The sequence below is a fragment of the Indicator indicator genome, chromosome 19, assembly GCF_027791375.1.
Source record: "Indicator indicator isolate 239-I01 chromosome 19, UM_Iind_1.1, whole genome shotgun sequence".
Lineage (NCBI taxonomy): Eukaryota > Metazoa > Chordata > Aves > Piciformes > Indicatoridae > Indicator > Indicator indicator.
The window spans coordinates 3,001,202-3,020,028 of NC_072028.1; the positions used below are offsets into that span (position 1 = coordinate 3,001,202).

The 18,827-nt window shown below is 36.5% G+C and overlaps 1 protein-coding gene across 1 annotated transcript in view; it reads right to left on the reverse strand.

The window, feature by feature from the left end:
- Positions 1-18,827, reverse strand: part of WWOX (WW domain containing oxidoreductase) — a 508,073-nt gene that overhangs the window by 471,919 nt on the left and 17,327 nt on the right. The window lies entirely within an intron of this gene.

Below are 18,827 nucleotides of genomic sequence, written 5' to 3' on the forward strand. Positions count from 1 at the left end.
GTTGCAAGGCAGAGGTTAAAGCAGAGAATCAAAATTTCTAAGGTGAAAGATTACACTTTTCTTTTAAAACACCTCAAGATATTAAAGACTATCAGGTAAGTTTTTGGCACCCAGCTCTTGGTATGGGCAGCTCTTTGGCCCAGACTATGCAAGGAGCTACATTAACAGGGAAGATTAGAAATACTGAAGAGGTCAACCACCCAAAGCACGCTGTTGTTACAGAATAATATATTCTGAGATTTGGCCAAAAGCTCTATCAACAAAATTTAATTCTTTTTTTTTTTTTTTTTGTGAGTGGAATAATCATCTTTTTCCTAAATAACTTATTGTTCTTTTAATTGCTCTCTGTATATATTGCTATAACTGCTGCTATAGCATAACGCCAGTAAAATACTGCAAAACTGCTACTGGAAATAAGCTTTCTGAACTCCTGGCACACTTCAAATGACTGAAGGGATTAGCTTGTTGCCCTAAGGTTTTCCACATGTTTTCACACACCTTGCTGAGGTTTAATCATCACTATCAAAGATTTATATGCAGTCTAATGGGTCTAAAAGCAAGTAGATCTGGAGTTTTTAAAGAGCCTCAGGAATTTTCAAAGCCAACTCTCTTTGAGATGCCTGAGGAATCAATCAGCCTCCTTGGCAATAAAGAAAAAATGAAAAATCATAGAGGCAAACTTATGATGTCTGCATCTGAAATCAAAGGAAAACATGACAAAACCAGATGCAAAAATAGTCAGAAGAACAGTGGTCATGAAATAGTTAAAAAAACCCTACACAAATTACAAAGCAGATATTATGCCTTCTCATTTCAGGCATGATACCACAAATCTTAATCATGCAAAGAACTGCTTTGTTTCCTCATCAAAAGATAGGGAACTAGAGGGAAGTTTTAGCTCATTTAACTCATTGTTAATGACAATGCAAGAACTCTTTCATCAAAATAATTTAAAGTAATGTATTCATTCCTTTATATCTAATTAAAAATATCCTGGAGGGTGAATCCAGATAAACCCACAGTCACCTTGGCAAAGTTGGGCTAGGTTAGGTCTCAAAATGCAGCCATCGTAGGCTGCTGAAGGGAGGATGAGAGATGGGATGAAGAAAGACTGTGCACAAGAGCCTGCATCAACTGCTCACTGGAAACAGCCTGCCAAGGCTTCTTTTTTAAGTGTGTGGGATTTCATCGTAAGAGTAAAGGTGGAAACCATGATTATTCAGATCCCCTCACCATTTCACTTCTAATAAAATTACCATGGAAAGAGAATGAAAACAAAATTGCAAATAATGCCAATGCTGTCCACCCCTGGAAGAAAATTAAATCCCTTCCAACTCCATACAGGACTTCACAAGTTCAATCTGGTGACTGAGTAACTGAACTGGACATGACTTGGATCAGAATCCTAAAACATGGTTGAACTACATGAAACGCAACATTGATTCATAGAATCACAGAATGGCTTGAGCTGGAAGGGACCTTAAACATCACCTAGTTCCAACCTAGACACCTCCTCCTAGACCAGGTTGCTCAAAGTCTCATCCACCCTCATCTTAATCATTTCCACGGTTAGGGTGTCCACAACTTCTCTGGGTAACCCATTTCAGTGTCTTACCACCCTCATAGTCAAGAGCTTCTTTCCTAATGTTCAATCTAACTCTACCCTGCTTTTTATACACCAGGATATTTTTTCTTTTAACAAACTAGCAATATGAAGAGAACAGGTTATGCCTAAATAAAGCAGAAGATAGAGAGAAAAAAAATTAAACAGCCCCAATATTTGCCTTGCACTGTACTGTCTCAGTAGCTCAGAGGCAAAGAGTTGGAGTAACTAGGGAGAGTAAGCTACAAGAAAGTATCCTTGAGTAAAGGAGCCATGCTCCTTTCCCTCTTGATGAGTCTGTTAGCTTCAAATCTATTATCAGTTACCTAAATTATAATGAGAAACTCAAATGTCAGTCTTCAGCCACAATTCCAGATACAACCATGGAATAACAATAAAAAATACTGTAGTTTTATCCTGCAATTTTATCCTCCATCCTTTCTCTCTGTAAAGTATTATATCAATCAAGGACATAACCTGCTTCACTTCCTTATCAAATCTGAAGCAACTTGTTTCTCAGGAATCCTAATCCTAGTGCGTAACAGGATTTTAATAAAACTCAAAAAGAAAAAAAAAATTAAGACACAAGAAACCTTAAGCAGATTTTAAATGCTTTAACAAAGGTAATTTGAGAGGAGGCAAAAGTTACCTAAAATTTTTTTACTCTTAGTTCTGTGTTAACACTAATTTCACTAGGCAAGCTTAAACCAGCACTCAGTACAGTGCCTCATCCACCAGCTGACTTCTGTATCATTGAGTTAAAGAACAGCTCCATGCTGCTGACCAGGATCACTATCAGGAATATTACTTTTTGCAGTTCCATTGCTTTTGCATCAGCGTTACTCACCCCTCTTTAAACATAAACAAACTGCTCATTCGCCAAAGTGAGATTCACCCAGTTAAAAAATTAAGTTGTACAGATCAGAAATGTAATCATGGGAGACAAGCTCTGAGAGTTTTTCAATCACTGTGGGGCTGCATCAATTTAAAGTCATGTTACATTAAAGAGAAAAACGTCTGGGAAAGTCTCCCAGTTGTCACTTTAGATTAGATTTGTTGTTGTTATCAGAATGTGCATTTTGTAGGCTTTTTTACATTTTAAAGATATTGCCTCATGCAGCTACACAGAAAGATGCAACATACATTTTTTTAATCAGATTGCCTAGAGATTAGGGGCTTGCACAAATTAACTGGCAGCCTAAATAAAATAAAAACGTACACACATCTTCTTGAAACCTACTAACATTTAAACTTTAACTACCTTAAAGTCACAGGGATGCCACTTTCCTTCACTTTTCGTCACAGAAAGGTCATTGGAAAGTTTTGTTTCTACCAGCAATTAACCAGAGCACCTTGTGGACACCTGATGTTGGTCACCTCAATTGCATTTCTTTGTTGCCTGAGTAAATTCTCAACTACATGAACAGATTTCCTTGTGTAATCCACACTATTTCTGTTACAATTGAAACAGTTTAGTTCATTTCTGTAAGATTTCAAGCTGACCTCTGATTTATGTCATTTACCAGAGCTTCAGACAACGTTCTTAATTACTGTGATTGTCAAGCTGTCATGTAAAGGGTTCTTGAATGTCACTGTATGTATTCACATTGCCAAATACTGTCTCACTCAGACAAGCGTAGCAGTCACTGGCTATGTTGCTATACATTACTGTTTCAAGCAAATAGTCAAAATAATATTCACATAGCATAATGATTTTGACTTGAATTGCATAAAAGCATTTTAGGTATTAAAATTGCAGCTTCTAACATGAAGTAGGGTTTTCCTTATGCAGCATTTAAGTCTAGATCACAATCTTTCTGGAAAATGAGGTTAGTAGCACACAAGCCTGAGTTCAGATATGTACATGATGAACTTTAAATCAAATAGACACCTTTGATCTAGACCTTAACCTTTTGAAATCTGGGAGACAGAATCCCAGAGAGTTGCAATTTTCCACATGCTAAGACACATTCCAAGACTTTACTAAGGGAAAAACAAGGAACCTTGAAAAATGCAATAGTATATTGGCAGCATTATAAACAGCACCCGTACTGACTTCAGCAACACCAGCCCACCAGGGCGAACAGCTAGAGGGTGAAATCTGTTCAAACACTTTTCACTTTCCCAAATTGCTGTCATGTCTGCAGAAAGTTCAACTGTAGAACCCCAGGTTAATGAAGCAAAGTTATGTACTTACACATAGTGGATTTTGCTCTTCTATTTTGTCTTTGGAGTCACAAGACTTCTACTGTTTTGGTGAGACTTCAGTATCATAGGGAAATTAAGTTTTTTGAAGCCATCCTTGTTTTCCTACTAGCAAAGACTGTCTTCCTGCACACAACTGGAATGAAATTCTCTTCTACTAGACAGTATTTGAGTGTTGGCAAAAAAAATACATTCCCAGTGTTTTCAGGTGCCACAGAGGTAATGAGGTGGGCCAGACTAAACATCTAAGAAAGATCATTCTGCTCCGAAAGAAGACAATGCATCAGCATTGTATGTAATTTTTGAGTTTACCACTTACTTGATACCTACCACACTTATGGAAAAGTCCACAGACTGACACCTAAAAATAATTAACAAGTCTTGGACTCACTATGGTTTTTCTGAAGGTTTGTAAGGACCACCAAAAGTAAGAAGAATCTTATCATGAAGCGTGACTGCTATAACGAGCTGTGTCTTAGAATGTCTTAGAATAGTACATCTTTAATCTAAGACCATAGCCCTAAATCTGTTCTGGTTCTACAAATGCCTCTAGTTATTTCATTTTTATCACTGAATAAAATGAAATAAAAAGTATTTCATACTTAACACCAAACAGACCATGTTATCCCAGAAGACATGCTTAAATAATTTAGCTGTTAAAAGAATCTTTAACTATAAATGTACTAAATTCCAGTTGAAAAGATTAACTACAAAAGAAATTAACACTGCCGTAGGAAAGAGAGATAATATTTTTCTAAAGCATTTCTAAAGCTTTGTGGTATGCTATTTTTTAAGAATTATATCTAGAGAGAACTAATATTTTTAAATGAGACTTTCAGACCTGCTCAAATTGCAGCTCAAGAATTTTGTAGAACTTGTTTTGCTCGCACAAACAAAAAAAAAGGCAATTAAAAATCAGTGCACAATCTTTACCCATTTAAAGAATAAATACCTAGAAATCAGAATCTATCAACAAATAGATATTCAAATAATATTCACCTAAAAGAAAAAGATGTTGCTCCCAGTTCTATCAACAAATTTGTCACAACATATCAAAGCAAAATAACATTTTCTCCCCTCAACAACTTAAAAAGTTTCCCAGGGCTTTATCGCCAGTCAAAGCAGTCTGTTGCATTCTCCAATACAAACTGACAATCTAGTGATACAGTACATTAAAAATTCTCTGTAGTATTGACTGCCTGAAGCTGATGCTCCCCTGCTAAATGCAGTGCAGTTCAATTAACAGCTCTTCAATATACAATTTAATTTTTCTTTCATCTTGATCCACAGCCCAGCTTGAAATGAGGAATGCTGGAATAGATGTACTTTAAATATTGGAGCAAGTCTTTATAAATAAATCTATCAAACTTGTAGCGATTTCTGTCATAGCAGGACCAAACAGATGAACCTGAATGTCTGGGAGGTTTCAGGTCTGTTTTACTCAGTTTTACAGGACTGTGAATTGCTGCTGCAGGGAAAGGCTCCAAAAACTGCCCCAAGTAGTGGAAGGGTTTTTCCTATACTGCACTACTCTTAGAAAGCAGAGGAACAGTTTTCTGCAGAAAGCAAAGCCTTGTGCATGTAAAAATCCATTTTATCACTCGTGTCACTAGAACTGACTCCAGAAGTTCGAATATATCTCCCATTATTTAACAAGGTAACCAGAGAAGTGCATGACATCAGTTTCCAATACTGAATCCACACTCAGCTGGGAGACAACCAATTCTGGATTGAAAAACAAATATTCAATGCACAAATACTACTCTGGATACCTTTTTCCCCCACTGCAGTGTGAATGCACATGGTATACTTCAAATTTTCTTTAGGTAGTCATGCCATTTCAGAAGAAAATGTGAGGTTTATTTAACCAGGACAGAATGAAATACTGCATTTCAAAGTCCCTCTAAGTGGGACACTGCTGAAGGAAGCTATTAATATCTCTTACATTGTGCATGCTCAAGGAAACATTGTGAATCAGCTCATTTCTCATAGGTATACTACACAGCTTTCAAAATGGTAGGATTTACTACTGTTCACCAGAAAGGAAAACACTCTACTTAAAGCTAGAGGCATTTTCTACTCTTTAAACATAATCACAAAAACAAAGTTGACACCACTTACTACCTTAGGTAGTAGAGAAGCACTACTGACATGGAAGGCTACCAGCCCGCGTGAGATGAGGGACACAGCAAGAGAGGCTTCACCCAGTGAACAGAAGCAGCATTTAGAGGAACAGCAACCAGTTTCAGATTATTTCAGTCAAATTGCCTGTTCTCATTTCACACATTATTGTGGTGATATACAGGTTTGGCTCCTTTCTGTCCACCTTTGCAATGGTATTAGCTGAGATGTTGAGATTTTATTAACTGTTAGACTTCTTTTCTTCATGTATTTTTAATCATCTCATCTACGTTGTCAGTTTGAATGTTGAAAAAGATCTTTATAACATTAACTAGTCTCATAATTGTCACCATTTCCCTTTTCCCTTTACTTCTAGCCCTACATTTACAAAAATGTTCTCTTAGTACTGTATTTTAAATTGTCACAGAAGTAACATTCAGCATTTACAGTAATTAACTCATCATTACTTCAAATAACTACACTAATTGCTATGCTCTACAAATCTGCAACGCTGCAGAATTAAAAATAAACATAACAAAGATATAATTTAGAACTAATCTATACTTACAATTAAAGTTAGTTTTGAGATTTATTTCATTCTATTATTTTTTCTTAGCTACAGTGGACAGTAAATGGGGTGTACCACGTTCTGCTTTGCAAACACCTAGATTATAAAACATAATTACACAAATTAATTAGAAATGAGTACATGCATTCATGTCTTTGTTTGTAACCATAACATGTTAAACATGACCACATTAATGAGCAGGTCCTAAAAAATCATAAGATACTATCGCCAAGTACAATTGTAAAGCTTCCTGACCACACAAGGCACAAAACGTCACCCCGGCACCAAGAGGGTCATCACTTAAATTCCCCTCAGGTCCTGTTTTAAGGTTGCAGGCAGAATATAGGTCATTCTTCTACACAGCAGATTAGCTGTTCTGTGAGAACTCCTAACACCCAATGTACCATGGCAGAATCCAAGTCCAGACCAAATTTTCCCCTGCATTGGGTCCTGTACTTTCTTTCCCACCTACCCTCCAGGGTTCTCTGATGTCCAAGAGCCTAAAGTCCCTTCATTTCTGCCCACTGACTGGACACTTACCCTTTCACAAAGCCCAGTGCTTACAGGAACCTAATTATCCTAAAGATCTTTATCCTTTTAACAAAATTTCCCTCTAAACACTCTATGGACCCAAAGTTATTAGCCAAGGAAGGGCAGACACAGTGACTGAGCATGCCTTGGTTCCCTGGGAAATCAGACTAGAGATGACTCTCCAGAAAGCAAAGAAATGAATAAAGTAATTTGTAGTCTTTGCTTTCTTTTAAAACCAAACAAAAAGCGTGTTTGTTCATTTGCTAAGAGCAGATCAGTCAAGTACCTGCTACACTTTGCTAGCAGTGTTGATTACTGCAATTATTCTGCTATAGCATTTCAAGCATGCATAAAGCTCACAGCAGCAACATGCATTCATTTCAGTTCCACCTTGACAAAATAAGAGATATTAACCATAAGCTGCTTTGAGCAATTTAATTGCTTCTTCATAAAGAGCATCTATCAGTACAACTGAGTTGATCAGGCATGCCTCACCAGTCTACTGTGTTGTCAAGATTCTGTAGTGTAAAACTCATTTAAGATCTCCTTTGAAGTTGCCTAACATGGTGTATTTAGGACCTTTAAGTACAAATAGCTCTTTGTCATCACAATCAACAAATATTCAAGGTCTGAGAGACCTAAAGATGTTTCATTTAAACCAAACTACAGTCAGATCACAGTATGTCCCCTGTAAGAATTAGGGAATTGCAAAAGACCAGAACACCCCTACAAATTACATAGCTGTCACCTGTATATCAGTATGGATTTAGAGGACCTGAAAGAGGCATCTACAGTGTACAAGTCTAAGGTATACTGAGGTGGTTGAGTTACCAACCCTGGCTGTGTTTAAAGGTTGTTTGGATGTGGTGCTTGGGGTTACGGTTTAGGGGTGAACCTTGTAGAGTAGGGTTATCAGTTGGACTTGGTGATCCCGAGGGTCTTTTCCAACCTGAATGATTCTGTGATTCTTTCTCAATATTAAAATCACAACAGTTTTGGTGAAGTGCACTTAGGAAAATACAGAAGTATTTAGATACACATTTTATAATAATTTTCCCTTTCTATGCCAGGATCAGCTGCTCAAAATTTATTTAGGTGGTTCAAGGCTTGTTTTGCATGGCTCCAGCAAAACAAAAGAGCAAAAACTGCCCCAAACAGCCCTTGTGTTACATTAATTCAATACATCTATTTGATAAGAAAGTTTATTGTTGAAGTTAATGCTGTGTATCAGTGACCTCAAATGAAATATGGGAAAGAGCAGGTTTAGCACACTATTGCTTATTCTTTAGCACACTATCACTTCTTTTTATATACTGAGTATATATATACTGAGTGTTTCTGCAAAGCCATGCACCGAGTATCTTTATCGAGACCAAAAAGCAGTTTAGTGCAAATATCAGAACATTTAGATTGTGGTTTTTTTTCAGTGTAATTTTTAATTCTGAACATCCCCCTCCTCAACAGAGTACTTTTAAAGGAACAAGAGTTGCTGTTTAGAAAACACAAAGGAAATGTTTCCCTGCTCACTGTGGGAGGAGCATAATATCTAATTCACTCTGGTTCAAAGTTCTCACATGGTAAATCACAAATGAAAATCAAAATTAAACTTTAACAGGAAAAATTGCATTCAAAAGTAATGCCTGCTTTGCCCTCTAGCACAACTGGTAAAGCACATATATGAAGTGCTTCCTTCCAGAACATAAACCAGAAAGGAGCAAAAAAAAAAAAACCCTTTAAATTACTTTGCTTCCTAATAAAAGGGTAGTTACATCTTGTGTGTGCTCCCTGAACACAGCTCTAATAAATCTCAGTAAGACAGTTCCAGATTTAAAACAAAAAATAAAAAGATCAGAGGAGAGTACAATCACCTTTCTGTGTCATTTAATAACATAAATTATGGCAGATATTGGCAGACAACTCAACTTTTGCAAATTAAGTGTGGACAAATGGCCGCCGATACGACACAGCTAAAGTTCTGCCCCTTAAAAAGAATCTTCCTGCATACAGGTATTTGGGATCTGACCCAATACTCTTGGAGGCAACAGATGATGAGTATTTTCAGTGGGATTTGGAAACAGATCTTTTAATGAGTAAGATAAATATACATTCTTTTCATAGTAGCATATTGATGTACCCTAGATACAGACCCTCTTAAGCAAACTAAGTGTCATATGTTTTCAGCATAAAGGTATCATGTATTTACCCTAGTGCCCTAACCAAGTGAGTTAAACAAGAAGATTAAAAAATCATCTTATTCATACAAAAGTAAGGACATCATCCCTGGAGGTGATCAAAAAATGAGTAGATGTGGCACTTCAGGGCATGGTCTAGTGATCATGGAAGTGCTCTCCAAAGATAATTATCAGTTTAAAACAGAACTAAAGGACGAAGAGAAATTACAAAGGACAGTAAACTAAGCCAAAAAAAAAAAAAAAAACTTATGCTTTGCCTTCATAGTACTAAAAGATTTAGAAATATCCTTGACAAGCATAGAAACAGCACCTTTTGAGTACTCCACTTAGCAAGTACACATTCCAAACGTCTTCTGTATTCCTGTTGAGCTCCATCTATGCTTGTTTTATGTCACTTATGCTGCTCTGTAGTTATATGAGCCAGATAATTATCCTCAGTTTTATAAGCTATTGCAGATCATGAACCAAGTTAGTGCTTCTTTTGATGCTCTCACATTAGTCCCTTGTCACTGTAAAAACCTTTAAGTGATCCAGCAACAAGCATCTTTTGTTTTTTCTTCTGTATTTCTTATTTCTAATGCTGAACAACTACACAGTCGTATGAGACCTTGCTGGAGTGGCTGTTTTCCTTCTCTACTACATTCAGTGTTTCACTAGAACTGATACAAACCTTAACATTTTTGTCTTTATCAGCAAGTATCCTTTAAACATTAACACACCGTCACGGTGCTGCAGGTACATGCAGCACAGTTTCAGAAGCAGGAAGAAAACAATCTCTCTACCATTTTCTTCCCCATACTAAGCTCAACCAACAGAAATTCCTCTGCTTCAAATGACTCATTTGACATAATGACAGACTAGTTACAAGACTAAGAAAATTATAAATCTTAATTTTTCACATTTCAGACTGTGTGACCTAAGAAACCAAATTCTTAGGGATCTGAAAACCTCTATAATTCCAAAAGCATGAATACTGAAGCATCTCTTTGGGTTATTTTTATTTCTGGGCAATTTAGGACTAAAAGCCTCTTTCACAATCATAAGTCACACACAAAAAGAACTCAACATATACTAAGTTAGCCACAAGCATGCATTTTGCTTAACAAACAAGACTACATTTTACTGTCACAGAATCTTAGAATGGTAGGGGTTGGAAGAGACCTATGGAGATCGAGTCCAACTCCCCCAGCTAGAACAGGTAGGCCTAGATCGGAAGACATCCAAGCAGGTGTGGAATCTCTCCAGAGAAGGAGACTCCACAACCTCTCCGGGCAGCCTGCTCAACGAAGCACTGAGTTTCTTCAGAGTGTTCAAAGACATACAAACGTTAAATGACTGCCAGTTAACATACTATTTACAACTAATAGTAACAGATACTCCATCATGTTTACTTCTGGGGAAGAAATAAACTAATAAAGTTGGGGGTTACTCTGAAATATCAATTATATGGACATCTACGAGATTCTGAATGCAAGCATCAGGTTTTTTGTTTCATTTTTGTAAAATTAAAGCAAAGAACCAATTTGGGGACAAAAATGACCCGCTGGATTTCACCATGACTTCCATAAAAAAATTATCACAGTACATATTAAATCATTAGCAAGCCACAGTGCTGCCTGTTAAGTTTTAAAATGCAGAGAATGAAACTCATTGCAGAGGCAAAAGAGGACCAATAACATAATTACAACTTGGTGCCTGTGCAGGCTGAGTTAATGCTGTTATTTGACATTGCAAGGCTATGCCTTCTCCCAGGAGCCCCACTGGAGACAAGGTTCACTCTAATTGGTTCCAAAGCACAACCTACCAGCAACAGCCTTCCTCCAGCCCAGGAATGGTAATTTCCACACGACTGTAAATAGTGTTTGCAAACAATACAAACACAGTAATAAGAGGCTAGGTGGGTAATTAATGTGGTTACAAAGCAGCTTATTTGCATTTTTATTTAAAACTGCCTTCTTTAAAAAGCAGCTCAGATTTCTTTTTGCAAAAGGAGCCTTGGTTAAGGAATAGAGCAGTAATTACTCTCTTTAGGGGTTCTTTTATACATCCTTTAGGGAATTAGAATGAAAAGATAAGCAGAATTATAAAGGGAATCATGTAAAATATGAAATGCACTATAAACACTTAGTACTGTATTTACCATAAACTAAGCTTGTCTTCTTCATTAATGGAATATATTACAAGCTTATGTTACAATCACATTAATTGTGAAAATTATTTTTAAAAATGAAAACATAAAAAAATATATCCAGCCACTTTAACTCCCCCTCTCCTCTCCCAGAACTGACAACCAGAAATACAGCAACAGCAAAACTCAGTTTGTGTAAGAAAGGTGTATAACTGGACTAGAGTAAGTAAGTTTTCAGTGTCAACAACTAAATGGTAAGATACTGTGATTTCCTTCAAAATGAACAAAATAGCTTTAGAAAACAGACTCTGAAAGAGAAAACTTCAGGAAACGATCAAAGACAAGTTGCATTAGTAAATTACCAGTGCAAACCAACCTTCTCTGTGCCCTGTAAGCTAAACTCAAGCCAACATACTAAGTTAGTTTTAAAGACAGTTAATTAAAATATCTGTAGATATTTTAAATGTTGAGCAAACAGTATTTCCTCCTGCCATTTAGTTGAAGACTAAGAGTGAAGTGCAGTTTTAAAGGGGTTATTCTGGGTTTTGTTTCTGCTGTGGGAGAGGGGTCTTACATTTTTTTTGTTAGAAAGCTCATAGTGCATTTAAGCAGTATTATTACAAAGCTTTAGGCATGATAGGGATTTTGTGACTCACATTTCTACATTAAGAACAGCAGCACTGTGCTAAAGAAAAAAAGCACCAAAAAGATCATTTCAACATTACTATGTAGAAAATTCTGCTGACTGGAAGGAAAAAAAATTAAGGAATGGCAAAATACTGTGGCTTCTTTCAAAACTACATTTTAGATTATTTTTATATATATATGTGTAGCAGATGTTGGAAGGTGAACAGAATTAGGAGAGCAGAAGTCACTCAGTCAAATCAAAAGACAACTTTGTCTTTACTGGAAGAAATCGTGGCAAATTCACTGTCTTAAAAACTTTGCAATCTCATAGCTGTGAGACCACTCTGTTATTTTCTATCAGTTGTCTACAGCATTATAAATTCATACAGCAGTTCAAACTTCCAATCCAGCCTAGAGATCCAAAATTAAAGACAGAACATAGGGTAAACCATACATTCCCAGACCATTTATTCACCAGCTTATACAAACATATTTTCAAGAACAATGCCTCTCTTGTACACTCTGCTGCATTTATTAGCTGTATTATCACCATTTAAAAGTATTCTCTATTTAAAGTTGTGCCAACAACATAAACCTGAAACAACAAATTAAAAAAACAACAATACAAAATCTTTATGTCTATTTCCTTAATCCTCATTTCTTGAACAAGAGCTGTGTTCTGAGAACACTTTGTATTAAATTCTTTGGTTGCTACCACCACAAAGGAAGCCAGTTTCACAGCATAGTGAGCATCAAGTATCATGGAAAGTGAATCTCTGCAGAGTCAGGAAGAGAAAAGCCATGGGCAGGGACCTAAGCGGTCTTCACCACGCATTTTTTCCTGTACAGTCTTGCATCCATGGGAAGAATTAATATTCATTATCTTTGCTTTATGCAGCCAATATTTCGTGTTTCACCACGTACAGCACAGCCTTAATCACTCTTGATGCTAGTACCAACTGACTGAAAGGCTTAAAGTACAGTACAAACCACTATATAAAGATCAAAAAATGACTGTAGTCCATGTTCTGATAAATAAAAGCTAAAATACAGTCATATTTTTGAGAAATATTTTCCTTTTTATTCACTTTCACATTTAGTACTCACTTTTTTTTTGAATCCCAGCTATCAACTGAATCAGAATAAAAATATGAGCAAAAGAAACATATTGAGAAACAAAACATACATCAAATTAATTAAACCTTTTTAAGTTGTCCCTGATTACTGGAAATATAAGCCAACTGAGACCCGAAATGCTTGGGAAATGCCCACCAAATCCTTTCAAGCCTCCTGCACTCACTCACACTGACTGGCTTTATGTTTGATAAATCTAATTAGTTTAAAATATCAATGCATTATCATACAATAAAATTCCACCTCTATACAGTAACAGTGCAGAGCTAACTACAGATGAAGATGTAGGTGTGAAACATTTCAACTGCAGCCAGTCCATCACCTCTCTAACTGAATGATATCAGTATTCAGAGGGATGCCCAACCCTGAAAGTTAAGGGCTTAACACATCTGCTATATAATTCAGACTCTGTTTTACAGCGGTTTCATTACTAATCATAAAAACTGTAACAGTGGAACTGTATAAACAAACTCAACAGTGTTTTTACTGTAAAACATGAATGTAATATAAATATTTGCCTTTCCCTTTTCTCAGCATCTATAATGAGAGCAAATTCATGCCATATGTTTATAGCGTACAAAAAAATGGATCTGAACAATTCACCCATGTAAATGCTGGTTAAACTGTTTAATGTTTCTAACTTTATATGGTTTGGGTTTTTTATAAGCACAAATTTCCTCGCTGCTCATTAAAAAGCCTCATGTTCTTGTCAGCAGCTACACTCACTCATCTGCAGCTGGTTTTGGAGATTAATCTGGCAGGAGAACTTGAAGATCACAGATTTCTCACTGATAACAAGATCAATAGCTCTGACAGGTTCAGTCATGGCCCTGTGGAGAGTTACCACTCCAATATAGAAGCCCTCAAACTGAAAGGCACAGCCACCTCCTTGCACTAAGACTATTAGCAGGCCACTACATTTAGTTTCCCTTACTGCTGTGTATACACACCACTACTGCTTAAAATCTGTGTCTACCATTATTTAACAATTCATTGTCCGTCTGTATTTGGAAAATAACTTCACAGCACACATCACACTCTCAAGGTGTCCCAGCTGAGCAGATTACTGGCAGGAACTTAATGAATTCTTGAACATTATGGCCAAAGTCTGGCTGTACTTTCATTCCTTCAATCAGTTGTTACTAGCACCAGTAGTGATTAAGGCTTATATTATCAATCCTCTGCTGTAACACAAGGTCCAATTCCATTGCAATTAGTTAATTAAAAGATTCCTTCACCTCAGAAAGAGCTGCATCACACCTTAAAAGGAAAAAAAAAAAGCATTATACTCAGCAGCAGCAATAAAGCCTTAGTTTGAGTGTCTGTGACTGCCTGTGAGGCAAACTGAAGAAGAATTTTTTTTTTATTGCATTACCAGTTAGCTTAAAACAAGACACTGTCTCTTCCTGCAAGGCCTTTTCCCTATAGCAAGGTTTGGATAAGTACTTTTATCTTGATTCTTCATCATGGTTACCATTCAGAGCCCTGAAGATGAAACATGTCTACACACTGCAGGTTTTTACAACTGTGTATCAAATAGAAACAGTGGTGGCAAGTGAGCCAACAATGCATAGTTTTAGAATATCATGCTCTGAAACAAAGCAATCCTTTGTTATCAACCAACAGCATAATAATGCAAATAATATTTCCACACAAATGCATGTGTTTCTGTTCATTATTTACTACATTTCCAAACCCATCTCTTACACGTTCTTCAGGGTTTTTCCATAAATTAAAATGTGCCACTCACCATGATGAGATGTCTTCCCTGAATCATTAATGCAAGCTAATTCCAAGAATACAATTTATTGAGCTGACTTTAATGTAGTCATATATAGTCTTGGTATGAAAATCCTCTATTAATAGTCTGAAAATGTACAGACCGCTCTCCAGCCACTCCTCACCCAGCCTATATTCGTGCTTGAGATTGCCCCAATCCAGGTGTAGGACCTTGCACTTGGCCTTGTTGAACTTCATGAGGTTGGCTTGAGCCCACCCTTCAAGGCTGTCCAAGTCCTTCTGGATGGCATCCCTTCCCTCCAGCAAGTCAACCAGACCACACAGCTTGCTGTCATCCACAAACTTGCTGAGGGTACCTCTATCCCATTGACTGTCACTAACAAAGGTGTTAAGCACTGGTCCCAGTACCAGTCCCTGAGGGACACCACTTGTCACTGGTCTACATTTGGACAATGAGCCACTGACCACAACTCTCTGAGAGTGGCCTGACCTAGCAACGGTAAACCAAGGACACCAGTGGAGACAAACACTCCGTGGGAGATCAGAACCCCTTCCTTGAGGAGGAAACACACATAGTCAACACAGGAAAATTCCTGCCCATGTTGTGTGTAAACATGCCCATGCTTCTTGTCTTTCTGCACTTTACAGGATTATAATTGGGATACAAAGACTCACTTATCAGGTTTTAATTTCGTTCAATTACTTAATCAGCAAGAATATAAATCGCTCCTTAGGTGAAGAATACTTTGGGGGAAAGGAACACAGCAAGGAGTCACATTTAGTTTGTTGGTTTTCTTCATAGCCATTCTCTCTTTTCTGGTCATATCTCTACCTTGTAAGTTCCTACGTATAAAGCAAAGTCAATTTTTCTTTTCACAGTTTAATCTAATCTTTCATGTAGCTGTAGGCTTAACACTGAGGAATAATTACAAAAGAAACATACTTTTTATGAAATATTAAACTTACAATTTATCTTTTAATATCTACTTCAAAGACTATTTGACAGGAATAAATAAATGAGAGCTTCTCAGCCAGAAAAGTTGTGATTTATGAAATATTTTATTCATTCATATTCTTAAGTATTTTCTTGAGAATACTGCTAACATCTGGAGCCATGCAGTCTTATCCAAACATTCTGCTCATACTCAATTAGAAAATTATATCAATAATAATGTAAAATAAATTACCTAGCTTCTCTTCCTAGAGCATAGATTTCAATGTTTGTCAGAGCAACTCTGTGTACAGACAGCACTGCAGTGTTTTTCATTAAGCCTTAAAGTCAATTAAGCTACGAATTGGAACAATCATTCCTCCTTTGCAAAGTATTGATATTTTTTCTTGGCTGCTTTCAGGCCTTTTCACTACTCAAGGATAGATTTATGTTTGACAATTTCTTTCTGATTAAAATGAATCATAACTCCAGAATTCTAATTTCCTCTTTTCTGAGCCAGAAATTATCAAACAGTTTTAAATTGATATTGAACGTGATCATGCATGAACAACAGTCCTTTTTGAGATATCAAATGTAAAGCTGCACTGATCTCTCTTTTTATCTGCTTCTTTTACATGCTTTCTCTTTCTTTTTCTCCCTCTATGCACATAAAGCATTAGATGGCAATAACAGAATGAACTACACCTCTCTATAAGAGTTCTATGTGCCAGACTAGCTCAACCAGTCACATCAAACCTTGTCACAAGGCTTTATGTAAGGCAATTACGCTCTGCTTGCAGCATGAGCAAAACACTGCTGGAGTTTAGAAGAAAAGTAACTGGAACACTGCAAGCTACAAATAAATGTCGGTTATCTAAAGTAATTAGCAAGTTTGTGTGGGTAATCCCTACTCAAAAGGCTCAAACTCTCTATAAGAAACAGCTCTTTGGACATAAATTGCTGAAAATGAAGTTTTCTAGATTTGTTCCCAACAGCCAATTAAGATCAGTTGGAATTTGTTTTTCAAACGTAATGGCAGGTAATATGAAAAAAATATTTTCTCCCATTGTTTCTCCATTTTTCTTCTTAATAACTGAATTTTTCCAAGTCATTTAGCTGTCCCAATTTCCCTTTGAAAATTTGATTTTCAGCTTGCATTAAAACCAGATTGTAACTGGGCGGAGGGAGGGGTGTTGCCTAAGAACTTATTTGGAAGTAAAACAGACCCAAAGAGGAGCTCTCTCTCAGCAGATATTCCATGAATGGCATTCCAGACAAGGATGTCACCTGCAGACTCACTAAGGGAACAAGCTGGATGGCTTTCCTAAGTACTGTTATATATGCTTTACTTTGGTTTTAAATGCTGCAGTACAGTAGGTTTGACTTGGGGTTCAGTGCTTTTGGTATAGTTTGGTGGTGGTGGTGGTTTGGGTTTTTTCCTCAGGAATTGCATTTATTTCTACAGCTTTGTGAGGCTGTGTTTTTGTTTAAATAGGTTCCAAACTGAAAAGGAAACCAATTTCCCCTCAAATAATCTTGCTTTCCCTAGGAACAAGGCAGACAATGCTATGGAAGCTTTGAAGTTCTTTGTAGCAGGATAGTTGCAGCTATGTACCAAGAATCCATCTAAACCAAAGCTTGTTGACATTTCTCTTAAAATCTTTCATTCTAGGAAACCATTTTCAATTAACAATTTCCTGCTCCACTGTTACACCTATAAGCTAAAAATTGATATTTTACATCAATAATTTAGTATTAGTATCAATCAATCAAATTAATCTTTGTCTTTTTGTTTTCAGTAGCTGACTTTGGGGCAGGTTTTTGTGTTTGTTTTCCTCACGATTGCTTACAATTTGATGTAAATTTTAAGCATCTTGTAATTCATCAACTAATTCTCTCCTGGTTACACACTCCAAGTAATTAAAGTTCAGTAATAACTTATTCTTTCTGCTCCAGCACCTGCATTTCATTTGTTTATTTTCCCAGAGTCATAAATCTGAGGGACTGTCAAAGTGCCATAATATTAGTGCAATAATCAAAGTTAATTAGTCCCTCTCAATAAACAACAACAAAGCCATTACAAAGATGCATTGAAGGTTTTCCAGCTACCCAGTTTACAGCTGAGATTCTTTCTGAACAATTAGAACTTAAAAACTGTAAGTAAATAAATTTAGTGTTTCAGAAGTAATTTGACCTTCAATGACTTCATTCAACTAACAATTCATTAGCTTTTGGTGAGATAATACAGGTATTAAGACAAGTGCTCCTGAACTCCCAGTGCCTTCAAAGTGCTCAGAGAATTAGAATTGGTGCTCTTAGAATTAAGGAGGAGGTAATGGAATATTTTTTAAATTAAAGGTGCTCAGTACTGCTTTTTTTTTAGTTACATAAAAGATCATATATTTAACTGGATATTTTTCCTTCCAAATCCTTGACTATAAATCATTAATCATACGGGCAAGAGAAAAAGGCCTACATCCAAAGGCTGTTTCTTGAAGAAACTTGTGATTACAAAAATGAACAATGTTACAAGCATCACTTATTTGGAAATACTTGTAAATAAGCACTGTGGGTTTTGCACTAATAAATATTATAACTATCTGCAGACCGCTTATGTGTAAATATAAATACTACTGAGTACTCTCCCATATCATCTGGGAGCAGTTGAAATATTTCCAGAGCTTGGGAAATAAAGCTAAAACACTCATCACTAAATTTAGCAGGAAAGAATTCTGAGAACCTGATCCTGTGGTTTATCATTCAAGTGAAGTGTCTAGGACTGTGTCAACAGATTATCTCCTGGAAGTCAGCAGTCATAGCAAGCTCAGACAAGAGTAGCCTGCAATTATTACTAGCAAGTAAATGATTGTGGATGGAATCATTTACAAACACTGGATACATTTTAATAAGGGTCTTAGAAGATTAAAAATAAAATTAAAAAAAAGGACAGGGAGTAAGCTAGAAATCAAAGAGAAACAAGGGAATGGAAAGTACTGAGGAACTTGTATTTACATAACAAAATGAAAGAAAAACGATTGAAAGAGGAA